The sequence below is a fragment of the Vicia villosa genome, linkage group LG2 (assembly GCF_029867415.1).
Source record: "Vicia villosa cultivar HV-30 ecotype Madison, WI linkage group LG2, Vvil1.0, whole genome shotgun sequence".
NCBI classification, from domain to species: domain Eukaryota; kingdom Viridiplantae; phylum Streptophyta; class Magnoliopsida; order Fabales; family Fabaceae; genus Vicia; species Vicia villosa.
In genome coordinates this window covers 197,934,124-197,948,148 of record NC_081181.1, presented here as the reverse complement: position 1 = coordinate 197,948,148, position 14,025 = coordinate 197,934,124, and the positions used below count along the sequence as shown (strand labels likewise).

General features: G+C 35.9%; 1 pseudogene; it reads right to left on the bottom strand.

Annotated features, from left to right (window-relative positions):
* Window positions 1–316: 316 nt before the first annotated feature.
* On the bottom strand, window positions 317–9,162 carry LOC131651038 (uncharacterized; annotated as a pseudogene).
* Between the last annotated feature and the right edge of the window lie 4,863 nt (window positions 9,163–14,025).

Genomic DNA, 14,025 nt, shown 5'->3' with positions numbered 1-14,025 from the left:
ATGCATCAAAATCTTCATTAAATAATCGAAATCATATATACCATGAAATGTGATTCAAGTAATCGAATTGTTGAAGACAAGCCCATATTTGATCATTCATTCTGAAAAGTGTAGTGAATTTACCCCCATGATAAAAATTGTGTTTGAAGTCATTGATTCGTTAACATATCAATTGAATCTTGATAAGTGGCGGATCCGGAACTTTTCTATGGTGGGGGCTTAAAAATAATGAATATATTTTGACTTAAGAAAAATATTTCAAATTATTCTAAAATACATAATATAAAGACAAAAAAAAGTTAAAATACAAAAAAGCTTACAATTGTCCTCTACAAGTTTTCATATTTCGAAAATGTTCAATGATTTTTTCATTCTCCACTTCATCAAATATGTCACTCTCTATATATGTAACTAAACAATCATTCAACCACTCATCTCCCATACGATTGCGCAAACCATTCTTCACAAAATTCATGGCAGAGAAAGATCTTTCAACAGTTGCAGTTGCCACAGGTAAAATCAAAGCTAACCTCACAAGTAAGTATATCATTGGATACACAATATGCATTTTAGTTTTCACCAACATTTCAGAAAGTTCAGTGATTCCAATTAACTTTGAAAATTTATCATCAGACCGAAGATCTATGATAAAAGTCTCAAGCTGATTATCAAGCACAATAAGCTCCACATGAGAAAATTCTGATGGATAAAACTTAGCCAAATGAATCAACTTCTCCTTATCAAATGCAAAAAATGAATCTCTTGGATTTAAGCTTGCTACACAAAGAAGCAACTCAGTGTTCACCTCGGTAAATCTATTGTTAAGCTCTTGAAGTTGTCTATCAATCACTTCATAAAATAACTCAACTTGAAAACGATGTAGATTTGAAATTTTTTGAGCTTTACGCTTCGATCTTCCTTGTGTAATGAGTGCATCAACCATATTTAGAATGCTAATATTTTGCTTCTCACAAAATAATGATACTTCATTTAGTAAAGTATGCCAACCATTATCTCTCATACTTTATAACCTGCCTTTGCAAACTCTAACTAATGATATAGCATTTACAATATCCTGACCACTTCTTTGCAATGCTTGAGATAAATCATTAGTAATTCCAAATATATTTTTCATCAAGTGCAAGTTAAAAATAAATTCAAAAGACTCTATACTTTTCAATAAGTGACAAGCTTCAATTTGTTAATCTGATGATGAGCCATTTTCCTCAACAAATTCGAGGACATCAATTACTGAAGTAAACAAAGAGATCAAGCTAAGTAATGTACCATAATATGAGCCCCATCTTGTATCTCCGGCACGTTTCAATGTAGCTTCTTGATTAAATCCAGAACCACTAGAAATTTCACCATTCAATAAAGCTTCTTGAACTTTAAGCATTTGACTTTCTCTAAGAATCTCTTGGCGTTTACATGAACCTCCAACAATGTTAGATACATTGTTAACCAAACTAAAAAAACAACCAACATCAACTTGCTTCTTGGCAACAGCAACAAGTGCTAATTGAAGTTGGTGAGCAAAACAATGAACATAGAATGCAGAACAATTTTCTTTCAAGATCAAACTTTTCAGTCCATTAAATTCACCTTGCATATTACTAGCCCCATTGTAACCTTGTCCACGCACTCTTGACAAACTTAAATTATGTGTTGCAAACAATGACTCCAATGCTAATTTTAAGGATATAACACTTATATTTGCAACATGAACAAGACCAAGAAACCGCTCAATGACACTTCCTTTTTTATCAACATAATGCAAAACAACAGACATTTGTTCCTTAGTTGATGTATCTCGAGATTCATCAATTAAAATGGAAAAGAAATCATATCTAACACTATCAACAATAACTTTTGAGGTCTCACAAGCTGCAGCTGTCACAATGTCCTTTTGAATTGAAGGTGACATTAATTTAAGATTCCCACGAGCATTTTTTAGAATCATATCAAAATCTTTATCATGTATTGAAACTAAATGAATAAGCTCAAGAAAATTACCTTTATTTTTTTAATTAATTGACTCGTCGTGTCCACGAAATGCCAATCCTTGCTTCAATAGGTATCGAAAACAATCAATTACTGAAGTCAAATGAATCCTATATTCTCTTTTCATTAAGTCTGATTGTTTACTGATAGCAACTACAATATGTTGTTTTTGATTCATTAAGGCCTCACAACTTCTCCAAGCTTGATTGTGAGCACTGTTAAAATTTCCAACATGTATATCCAACCTTTCCTTTTTCTTCCAATTTGAAAAACCGTCAATCGAAAAAGCATCACTACTTTTTTGTTCTCCAATATCGGATCTCATGAGATAACAACATAAACAAAATACAGCATCTTTTGATATACTATATTCTAACCAGTTTCCAAATTCTAAAAACCAATCAGGATTAAACTTCCTAAAAAGAGGTCCATTTTTTTTTTGGGAAATCATGCTCTCTTGGTTGACAAGGTCCTTTTTGCAAATAAGCTCTTCGAATGTTATCTCGGTCATTTGGATGATAACGTGAAATTTGTTTCCTCTCTCCTGGATCAGCTGGAAGATTGTTCAAATCAACTTCTAAAAATCTCTTTTCCCCACCAATAATTGACCTTAAAGGTGTTGGTTGAAGGATAGAAAAACACTTAGAAAGGGGGGGGGGGGTTTGAATAAGTGTAGCTTTAAAAACTTGATAGATAAAAATAAATTGCACAGTTATTTTTATCCTGGTTCGTTGTTAACTAAACTACTCCAGTCCACCCCCGCAGAGATGATTTACCTCAACTGAGGATTTAATCCACTAATCGCACGGATTACAATGGTTCTCCACTTAGTCAGCAACTAAGTCTTCCAGAGTCTTCTGATCACACACTGATCACTCCAGGAACAACTGCTTAGATACCCTCTAAGACTTTCTAGAGTATTCTGATCCACACGATCACTCTAGTTACAACCTGCTTAGATAACCTCTAAGACTTCCTAGAGTATTCTGATCCACACGATCACTCTAGTTCCTTACAACTTAATGTAATCAATTCTAAGAGTATTACAATTGCTTCTTAAAAGCTATAATCACAAACTGTGATATTTCTCTTAACGTTTAAGCTTAATCCCACTAATATATTACAACAGCAATGTAGTGAGCTTTGATGAAGATGAAGATTCCGAGCTTTGAGTAGAACAGAGTTTCAGCAAGTTAATATGAGTTGTTTTGTTCAGAATCGTTAACCTTGCTTCTCATCAGAACTTCATATTTATAGGCGTTGGAGAAGATGACCGTTGAGTGCATTTAATGCTTTGCGTGTTCCGTACAGCATCGCATTTAATGTTATACGCTTTTGTCAACTACCTCGAGCCTTGTTCACGCTGTGTCTACTGACGTTGCCTTTAATAGCTTTTAACGTTCCTTTTGTCAGTCAGCGTAGCTTGCCACTTGTACTTCCTTCTGATCTGATGTTTGTGAATACAACGTTTGAATATCATCAGAGTCAAACAGCTTGGTGCAAAGCATCTTCTGATCTTCTGACCTTGAAGTGCTTCTGTGCGTGATACCATCAGAACTTCAGTGCTTCTGATCTCATGTTCTTCTGATGCTTCCATAGACCCATGTTCTGATTCTGCTTCGACCATCTTCTGATGTCTTGCCAGACCATGTTCTGATGTTGCATGCTGAACCCTTTGAGACAAAGCTTCTGAGCGCTGAATTATGCATACTCTTTATATATTTCCTGAAAAGGAAATTGCATTGGATTAGAGTACCATATTATCTTAAGCAAAATTCATATTATTGTTATCATCAAAACTAAGATAATTGATCAGAACAAATCTTGTTCTAACAATCTCCCCCTTTTTGATGATGACAAAAACATATATAAATGATATGAATTTGCGATCAGAAAGAGCAGACGGCAAAAGACAAATTACACAGCTATAGCATAAGCATATGAATATGTCTCCCCCTGAGATTAACAATCTCCCCCTGAGATAAATAATCTCCCCCTGAAATAAATACTCGAAGAACTTTAATAAAAGACTTCCCTGATTATTTCGGTAGAGACGATCACATAAGCTTCTGTCTTCAGAGAATTCATAGCTTCTGACTTCTGCTTCCATTGGACAGCTTCAGAACTAGAATTTCTTTAGATCCCTAGAATACTCACAGCTTCTGATTCCTGCTTCCATCTAGGACAGCTTCAGAACTTGAATTTCTTTGATCTTCAGAACATTCACAGCTTCTGATTTCTGCTTCCATTTAGGACAGCTTCAGAACTTGAATTTCTTTGATCTTCAGAACATTCACAGCTTCTGATTTCTGCTTCCATTTAGGACAGCTTCAGAACTTGAGTTTTCTGGATCTTTAGAACATTCACAGCTTCTTATTTCTGCTTCCCTCGGATAGCTTCAGAACTTTGAATTTCTACCAACATCACTTCATGCTAGATTTGTATCAGAACATTGTTGAATGTACCAGAGCATCATCAGAGCATCTCTACATCCAGAAATGTTACAGAACAAAAACTAAACGACAAAAGTCAGCATGAACGAGTCAGAACATAAAATGTATATTAGAACACATGATATGTATCAGAGCCATATAGGCTAAAATAATGTATCAGAGCAAATAGAATTTTGTCAGAGCAAATAGACAAATATGGATCAAATTCTATTATCAGTGCTTCTGATTTGTTCTTCTTTCTTGCTTCTGATTTCTGAAGCTTGACAGCACTTAGCTTGCTTCAGTTTCCATGAGTTTATTCTTTTTACAGAATAACACTTCTTATGGTTTTGCTTCTTGTGTTTGCTTTGAAGATTCTCTTCACTTCTTTATACCTGCAAAACACTTAAACCATATAGAACTTGCAGTTCTTGTTAGTAAATGTGTGGGAGCTTTACCCAGCAACTGATAGATTAATCAAATCATTTATCATTTATCTTCTCCCCCTTTTTGTCATAACATCAAAAAGAATATTTCAAAAGATTCAGATGAATAAAACGACAAATAAAATCACTGGAATGTAAAAACAAAGAAACTTTTCATTGATAATCAAAAGATATTACATGAGAAGATGTTTGACAAGCAGATGCAACAAGGAAAGAAAACTACTAAGACCAAAGACTAAGACCCTAGCTAAGACAAAATCTGTGCCAGCATGTCTTGAACCCTGTCATTAGTTGCAGTTTTCCTTGCCATGAAGGAGTGAAACGCATCATTGACTGCTTCTTGGGCTTCCAGGCGAGGGGTCAGGGAGACTTGATTCTGATGCAGATCTTCCATAATCTTTATCAGAGACAACATTCTCAGCAGGTGAAAATGAAGAGATTTCTTTGGAATGGGTTGAGGGAGAGGAAAGGTTAGATGAGGAGGAAGTTGAGTCTTGAAAGTAAAAAGATGAGGAAGAAGATGGAGATGATGGAGGGCTTTCACCAGGGGGTTGAAACACACGTCTAGAATAGTTTCCAGATGACTTTGCTTCGAATGGATTCACCTTGAGAGGGTCATAGGTGATCTTTATCTTTTTGGGTTTGGAAGAAGATGTTTCAACAGCTTTTCTCTTTTTGTTTTGATCATTTTCATGGTTTCCTGGGCTTGATGAAGAGTTCATGATGGATTTGCAGATGATGAACAGCTAGGGTTTGATATGAATGCAAAGAGAGAGAACGAAAAAGAAACTGAATGCAAAGTGAGAGAAATATAAGAGGGAAAAGAAACGTTTGAAGAATATAAAAAGAAAACTGAAAGAGAGTAAATGATGAAAAGCATTTAATGTTACGTGACGTGAGGAGAGATAATAAAGACAAATGAGGTGACTAGCACAGTTACCTATGGTCGGCGTCCCTTCAACTGCACGCGCGCTTATCCATGAACAGTAACGACAGGTTTACCATCCCGAGATAAAACGTTACAGCTGTTTTGCTTTAAAAGAGGTTCTGAATCAACTTAGACAATGAAACGTTAGTAATAACCGAATCATAATTTCTAAAAGATTTCAATCAGAACTTCTGATTAAAAAAAAAATCCACATTCATTTCAGAAGATACTCATACGTAAGAACTTCTCATCTTCTCATTCTGGGCATAAATCCATACTGATGTTCTTCAGAATGAACTTAAACCTATCTTCAGCCAGGGGTTTTGTAAAGATATCAGCCCATTTGATGGTCTGTATCCACAAAGTTTAAAGATATAACACCCTTATGAACATAGTCCCTTATGAAATGATGTTTAATCTCAATATGTTTAGCCTTTGAATGAAGAATAGGATTCTTAGATAAACATATAGCAGAAGTATTATCACAGAATATAGGAATGTTACTCTCATATATCTGATAATCTTCTAACTGACTCTTCATCCAGAGCATCTGTGTACTGCAACCAGCAGCAGCGACATATTCTGCTTCTGTTGTTGATAGAGCAATAGTTGCTTGCTTCTTGCTATACCAGGAGATCAAATGACTTCCAAGAAATTGGCAACTTCCTGAAGTACTCTTTCTTTCAATTCTGTCTCCAGCATAGTCAGCATCGCAGAATCCTACTAAGTTGTATTCTTTAGATTTTCTGTAAACTAAGCCAACATTAGTAGTACCTTTCAGATACCTTAGAATTCTCTTAACAGCAGTTAAATGAGATTCTCTAGGATCTGATTGGAATCTAGCACACAAACAAACACTGAACAGAATGTCAGGTCTAGAAGCAGTCAAATATAGAAGAGATCCAATCATACCTCTGTATAACTTCTGATCTACCTTCTTACTTACCTCACCCTTACCTAGGATGCATGTTGGATGCATAGGAGTTTTGGCTTCTTTGCAGTCTAGAAGATTAAACTTCTTCAGAAGTTCCTTCACATACTTGGTTTGGTGAACATACGTTCCTTCTGATGTTTGATTTATTTGTATTCCAAGGAAATACTTGAGTTCTCCCATCATGCTCATTTCAAACTCAGCCTGCATAGACTTAGCAAACTCCTTTCCAAGTATAGCATTAGATGTTCCAAAAATAATATCATCTACATATATTTGACAAATTAAAATATCCCTTTTAAAAGTTTTACAAAAGAGAGTAGTGTCCACTTTTCCTCTAGTGAAACCATTATCCAGAAGGAAAGAACTTAAGCGTTCATACCAAGCTCTGGGAGCTTGTTTCAATCCATACAACGATTTCTTTAGTTTAAAAACATGATTAGGAGACATAGAGTCTTCAAAACCAGGAGGTTGATGGACATAAACTTCTTCATCTATATAACCATTTAAGAAGGCACTCTTAACATCCATCTGATAGAGAGTGATGTTATGTTGAGTGGCAAATGAAATTAATAGACGAATAGATTCTAACCTGGCCACTGGTGCAAAGGTTTCTGTATAGTCAATCCCTTCTTGCTGACTATAACCCTGAGCCACCAGTCTGGCTTTGTTCCTTACCACTTCACCTTTCTCACTGAGCTTGTTTCTGAAGACCCATTTTGTACCGATTATATTGAATCCATCTGGTCTAGGAACAAGATCCCAAACATCATTCCTTGTAAACTGATTCAGTTCTTCTTGCATAGCAATTATCCAGTCTGGATCTTCTAGAGCATGATCAACAGAAGTTGGCTCGATCAAAGATACAAGACCTAATTGACAGTCTGCATTGTTCTTAAGGAATGCTCTTGTTCTGATTGGATCATCCTTCTTTCCAAGAATGACATCTTCTGAATGACCAGAGATGAGTCTGGATGATCTTCTGACAGATGGTTCTTCAGAAATGCTTAGATTCTCCAGAGAAGCTGATACTTGATCTTCAGATTCTTTGCTTCTGAGAAGCTCTGCTTCTGATGCGCTGCTTCTTGGCTCAACAACTTCTGATATATCAATATCACAATCTGCAAAATTATCAAACTGCTTTGGTTTTTCAGAACCAAGCTTATCATCAAACCTGATATTGATTGATTCTTCCACAATCAATGTTTCAGTATTGTATACTCTGTAGCCTTTTGAGCGTTCAGAATATCCAAGAAGGAAACATTTTTGTGCTTTGGAATCAAACTTACCAAGATGATCTTTAGTGTTCAGAATAAAGCATACACATCCAAAAGGATGGAAATATGAAATGTTGGGCTTTTTATTCTTCCACAATTCATAAGGAGTCTTATTTAGAATAGGTCTGATAGAGATTCTATTCTGAATATAGCATGCAGTGTTTATTGCTTCTGCCCAGAAATGCTTAGCCATATTGGTTTCATTGATCATGGTTTTGGCCATTTCTTGCAGAGTCCTATTCTTTCGTTCTACAACTCCATTTTGCTGTGGAGTTCTAGGACAAGAGAAATCATGGGCAATACCATTTTCTTTGAAGAATTCTTCAAAGGATTTGTTCTCAAATTCACCACCATGATCACTTCTGACCTTTATGATTTTACACTCTTTTTCAGATTGAATCTGAATGCAGAAATCAAAGAACACTGAATGAGACTCATCCTTGTGTTTCAAGAATTTTACCCACGTCCAGCGGCTATAATCATCTACGATGACTAATCCATATTTCTTCCCTCTGACAGATGCTGTTTTGACTGGGCCAAACAGATCAATGTGCAAGAGTTCTAATGGCCTTGAGGTAGAAACAACATTCTTGGACTTGAATGCAGGTTTAGAGAACTTGCCCTTCTGACATGCTTCACAAAGAGCATCTGATTTGAATTTCAGATTAGGGAGTCCTCTGACAAGATCCAGTTTGTTAATCTGAGAAATCTTTCTCAAACTAGCATGACCTAATCTTCTGTGCCAGACCCACTGCTCTTCAGAAACAGACATAAGACAAGTCACCTTCTGACTCATAAGATCTTGCAGATCTGTCTTATAAATGTTGTTCTTCCTCTTGCCTGTAAATAGGATTGAGCCATCCTTCTGATTTACAGCCTTGCAAGACTTTTGATTAACGATTATATCATAACCATTGTCACTCAATTGACTGATAGATAAGAGGTTATGTGTTAATCCTTCTACAAGAAGTACATTAGAAATGGAAGGAGAGTTACCAGACTTTATAGTTCCAGAGCCAATTATCTTGCCCTTCTGATCTCCTCCAAACTTGACTTCTCCTCCAGACTTAAGCACCAGGTCTTGGAACATAGACCTTCTTCCTGTCATGTGTCGTAAGCATCCATAGTCCAGGTACCACGACATGTTGTGCTTTGTCCTTTTTGCAGCCAAGGATATCTGCAATAGGAATAATCTTATCCTTAGGTACCCACATTTTCTTGGGTCCTTTCTTGTTAGATTTTCTCAAGTTCTGATTGAACTTGGGTTTAACATTGTAAGCAATAGGAGGAACAGCATGATAATTTTTAATGTGAGTTTCATGATATTTCCTAGGTTGTGTCACATGCTTTTTGGTGTGTGTTATGTGAAAACTTTGAGCATGTGAAGTGTGCCTAATATCATGGGAGTGGCCATACTTGAACTGATCATACAATGGCTTGTATGTGAATTTCATTTCATCAACAGGTTCAAGTTTGTATGGGGTTTCACCCTCAAAACCAATGCCGACTCTTTTGTTTCCAGACACAGCATATATCATAGAAGCTAGCTGACTTCTGCCAATACTTCTAGATAAGAACTTCCTGAAACTTAAATCATATTCTTTCAGAATATGGTTTAGACTAGGAGTGGATTTTTCTGAATCAGAAGGAGATCCAACATTATTGGATAATTTTAAAAGTTTTTCTTTTAATTCAGAATTTTCCAACTCAAGCTTCTTTGTTTCAAATTCAAATAGCTTTTTCAGCTTTTTGTATTTGAGACTAATCTGAGACTTGAATTCCAGAAGTTCTGTTAGACCGGAAACTAACTCATCTCTAGTAAGTTCAGAAAATACCTCTTCAGACTCTGATTCTGATGTAGATTCTGATCCGTCATCTTCTGTCGCCATCAGCGCACAGTTAGCCTGCTCATCTTCAGAGTCTGAATTATCTTCTGACTCATCCCAGGTTGCCATAAGACCTTTCTTCTTATGAAACTTCTTCTTGGGATTTTCCTTCTGAAGTTTTGGGCATTCATTCTTGAAGTGTCCAGGCTCATTGCATTCATAGCACATGACCTTCTTCTTGTCAAATCTTCTGTCATCAGAAGATTCTCCACGTTCAAATTTCTTTGAACTTCTGACGCCTCTGAACTTCCTTTGCTTGTTCTTCCAGAGTTGATTTAGCCTTCTGGAGATCAAGGACAGTTCATCTTCTTCTTCAGATTCTGATTCTTCAGGATCTTCTTCTCTAGCCTGAAAAGCGTTAGTGCATTTCTTGATATTGGATTTTAATGCAATAGACTTACCTTTCTTTTGAGGCTCATTTGCGTCCAGCTCTATTTCATGGCTTCTCAAGGCACTGATAAGCTCTTCCAGAGAAACTTCATTCAGATTCTTTGCAATCTTGAATGCAGTCACCATAGGACCCCATCTTCTGGGTAAGCTTCTGATGATCTTCTTTACGTGATCAGCCTTGGTGTATCCCTTGTCAAGAACTCTCAATCCAGCAGTAAGAGTTTGAAATCTTGAAAACATCTTTTCAATGTCTTCATCATCCTCCATCTTGAAGGCTTCATACTTCTGGATTAAAGCGAGAGCTTTAGTCTCCTTGACTTGAGCATTTCCTTCATGAGTCATTTTCAAGGACTCATATATGTCATAGGCCGTTTCCCTGTTAGATATCTTCTCATACTCAGCATGAGAGATAGCATTCAGCAAAATAGTTCTGCATTTATGATGATTCCTGAAAAGCTTCTTCTGATCATCACTCATTTCTTGCCTTGTCAGCTTTACGCCACTGGCATTTACTGGATGTTTGTAACCATCCATCAGAAGATCCCATAGATCACCATCTAGACCAAGAAAATAACTTTCCAGTTTATCTTTCCAGTATTCAAAGTTTTCACCATCAAATACCGGCGGTCTAGTATAACCATTGTTACCGTTGTGTTGCTCAGCAGAGCCAGATGTAGGTGTAGACTTTGCAGTTTCATCAGCCATCTTTTACTGAAGCGTTTTTCTCTTCCTGAATCTTTTCTAAACACGGTTAAGTGCTTGCACCTTAGAACCGGCGCTCTGATGCCAATTGAAGGATAGAAAAACACTTAGAAAGGGGGGGGGGGGTTTGAATAAGTGTAGCTTTAAAAACTTGATAGATAAAAATAAATTGCACAGTTATTTTTATCCTGGTTCGTTGTTAACTAAACTACTCCAGTCCACCCCCGCAGAGATGATTTACCTCAACTGAGGATTTAATCCACTAATCGCACGGATTACAATGGTTCTCCACTTAGTCAGCAACTAAGTCTTCCAGAGTCTTCTGATCACACACTGATCACTCCAGGAACAACTGCTTAGATACCCTCTAAGACTTTCTAGAGTATTCTGATCCACACGATCACTCTAGTTACAACCTGCTTAGATAACCTCTAAGACTTCCTAGAGTATTCTGATCCACACGATCACTCTAGTTCCTTACAACTTAATGTAATCAATTCTAAGAGTATTACAATTGCTTCTTAAAAGCTATAATCACAAACTGTGATATTTCTCTTAACGTTTAAGCTTAATCTCACTAATATATTACAACAGCAATGTAGTGAGCTTTGATGAAGATGAAGATTCTGAGCTTTGAGTAGAACAGAGTTTCAGCAAGTTAATATGAGTTGTTTTGTTCAGAATCGTTAACCTTGCTTCTCATCAGAACTTCATATTTATAGGCGTTGGAGAAGATGACCGTTGAGTGCATTTAATGCTTTGCGTGTTCCGTACAGCATCACATTTAATGTTATACGCTTTTGTCAACTACCTCGAGCCTTGTTCACGCTGTGTCTACTGACGTTGCCTTTAATAGCTTTTAACGTTCCTTTTGTCAGTCAGCGTAGCTTGCCACTTGTACTTCCTTCTGATCTGATGTTTGTGAATACAACGTTTGAATATCATCAGAGTCAAACAGCTTGGTGCAAAGCATCTTCTGATCTTCTGACCTTGAAGTGCTTCTGTGCGTGATACCATCAGAACTTCAGTGCTTCTGATCTCATGTTCTTCTGATGCTTCCATAGACCCATGTTCTGATTCTGCTTCGACCATCTTCTGATGTCTTGCCAGACCATGTTCTGATGTTGCATGCTGAACCCTTTGAGACAAAGCTTCTGAGCGCTGAATTATGCATACTCTTTATATATTTCCTGAAAAGGAAATTGCATTGGATTAGAGTACCATATTATCTTAAGCAAAATTCATATTATTGTTATCATCAAAACTAAGATAATTGATCAGAACAAATCTTGTTCTAACATTGGTAACTTTCTACTTTCAACATTTTCTTGAGACTCTGATGTAAATTTCCTTTTAAAATATCTCTCCATTTCTAGCACACTAAAAAAATATAGAAATTTATATCAAAAAGTGAAAAAGAATATACATTTATCTTAATTCAAATACTCTTTGTTGTTCTTCTTATAATAAACACCTAATAAAAAAACTATTTCTATAATTTTACAATGTTATGTTAAACATAAATAAATGACAAAAATAAATTTATTAATGAAAAAACATACCTCTATATATCAGTTGTAAATGGCTCAATTAGACAAAGTCACAGACTCAGAAAACCAAATTTATGTTGAACTTGAACTCTTGAATGAAATAATGAAAAAGGAAGAAACAAAAAAAAGTGTTATGTCAAAATGTGAGAGTAAACCGTAAGAATTGTGAGAGAATGTGAATAAAGTTAAGAGAGAGAATGAGTGGAGATTGTAATTGAATTTGAAAAGTTAAAACAATTAAAACAAATAGAAATAGTAAATGGTAATAATTAAGAAAAGAATTTGAAGAGTTAAAGTAGGATTGGGTAGTTACATAGTACACGTTAGTGGGTTTGTTGGAGTTATATGGGGGCTGAACAAATAATTAATACTAATTATTAAAAGATTTTTTTTGCTTTGTGGGGTCATGAGCCCCCACTCTCCCCAATGTGAATCCACCCCTGATCTTGATTGTGTGGATCATTTTCAATGTCAAAATCAGAAAAGATGAATTCCCATATATAACGTTACCATTTGAATCAGTAAGATCAATCTGAATAAGCTTAAGATCATAACGTTGGCCTCTAAATACTTGTAGTCATTTGAAGGGTTTCGACGACAAAGGTGGTACGGTATGGTGGAGTCTCTTTAGATTTGTAAATAACTCCTGAAAATTCGGCATCCATTGAAATGAAGGAAAATTATGTAGAAGTCCACGAATTAGAAGAAACTCATTCTCTAAATATTATTGTTTGATTATTCTTCACGATTGAATTTATTCATGTCGAAATTTTTTGAAATCAACTACCTAACTAAGAATTAAACATACCACCAAACACCCAATTTCACCCTTAATGACAAATATAATTACCCTAAAAAAACTCTTTATTGTAATTTGCTAAATCAAAATTTTATTCCCACCAATCATATTTCTCCATTCCTCCAAATGGCACACCCCTTCCAATATTTCTATTGGGTGTTTCCTAATATCCATTGGTTTTTCATCACTCATTTTATTCAAATTTCAATTACCCACACTTTCCACACTTTCCTCAACTCTCTCTCTCTCTCTCTCTCCCGTTCTCTTTCTTCCCTCTCTTTCCCACTCAAACCCTAACACCTTTATCACTCTCTTTCTCCCTCATATCTATGGCCACCACCACCTCCAATGAAAAAACAAATTCCATATTCGTATTCCTCATCTCACGGACTTCCTAATGAACCAGTTAGATTTTTGTTTCGATGGATTTCAAAAAGTAGCTACCATACCTTCAACCCATTCAACCATTCTACACTCAGGTAACAAAAATATTCCTTCAACCATGACTGTGAACCGATTCCAATAATGATGTTATTGTTATTGTGTATTTGGTTTTGTTTGTCATGCCTATTTTCGTGTAAACATGTAATGGTGTCTTTGTCTTGTGTTTTCCCGGTAATGAAGCTCGTGAAAATTTTAAATGCTTTTTCAATTTTTGATAATCATGCTATTGTTGTTCT